Source organism: Triturus cristatus, chromosome 4_1 (genome assembly GCF_964204655.1).
Source record: "Triturus cristatus chromosome 4_1, aTriCri1.1, whole genome shotgun sequence".
In the NCBI taxonomy this organism is placed as follows: Eukaryota; Metazoa; Chordata; class Amphibia; order Caudata; family Salamandridae; genus Triturus; species Triturus cristatus.
The window spans coordinates 136,933,204-136,934,280 of record NC_140585.1 but is presented as its reverse complement, the minus strand read 5'-3'; the positions used below and the strand labels follow the sequence as shown (position 1 = coordinate 136,934,280).

Here is a 1,077-nt window from a genome sequence, read left to right as displayed (position 1 = left end):
GTTCTCCAATTTCTCTCCACTTGCTAAAATTGCAAAGTCTCCATTATAGCATAGAAGAGAGCGTTAAAGTCGGGGATGGAAGAGGATGAAAATGGGAAGTTTACTTATAGAGAGAAGTGAGAAATGCCCTGTGTGCACACACCGGTGTCTGACCATAGAATACATTTGAATAATGTCTCTAGAAAAGAGCTATGCATGTGTGCCTCAGTGGCCTAAAGGATAAGGCACTGGCCTCCTAAACCAGGGATTGTGGGTTCGAGTCCCATCTGAGGTGATAACAAAAATCCTCCCTCTATCTTTTCCAGAAAATTAGGTAGATTTATTACATGCTTCCTCTCAGAAGTTTATGAGGGATTAGGTACTTTGAAACGGTCCCATTTTACTTGTGTACACTTCACAGTCATGTTAGTGTTCTGAAACTTCAAAGTATTTTTTTAAATGCCTATTTTTGCGAGATGCATTTTCAACGGGCCAGAACATATTCCTTTGGAAAAAATGATTTGAATTGGATTGGTGTGAATCTTGTTTCTAGAGGTGGTGACAGGCTTTCAGCTACTTGAATAGGTCAAGCCAGGATTCATAAAACTTATACAACCTATGTGAGTGTGAAAAATTAGCATATTCAGGAAGGAGCAATTTGTACTGCTTTCAAAACAGATTCACTCCACGTCTGGAAACGTCCAGAGCTATGTAGAGCATACAAATGAGCTTTAAACTCATGAGGAAAGAGGTTTGCATGCAAAAAGGAAAACAAAAGCATATCGTACTCATAAAATTCTCAATATATAGATTCCAAAAAAGTGCTTCCAGCGAAAAGAGCTGAAAGAACACTATGGAATGTAAACCTGAATACCTTTCAATAATATGTTCTCCATCCATGCATACCACCTACATGATAAAAATCATCTCAGGTGAACGGATGACCGCGTGGCCTAATGGATAAGGCGTCTGACTTCGGATCAGAAGATTGAGGGTTCGAGTCCCTTCGTGGTCGTTTTTGGCCAATGGTCACACAATCTGCTTTACATTCAGAGTGGAAAAAGTATTTTCCAATACGCTTGTAGTCCTCACTTTCTC

The 1,077-nt window shown here is 39.7% G+C and overlaps 1 non-coding gene across 1 annotated transcript; it reads left to right on the top strand.

Moving 5' to 3' along the window:
- The first annotated feature begins 921 nt into the window (after window positions 1–921).
- On the top strand, window positions 922–994 carry TRNAR-UCG (transfer RNA arginine (anticodon UCG)). The gene has a single exon. It is a non-coding gene; the product is annotated as a tRNA-Arg (tRNA).
- Window positions 995–1,077: the final 83 nt, after the last annotated feature.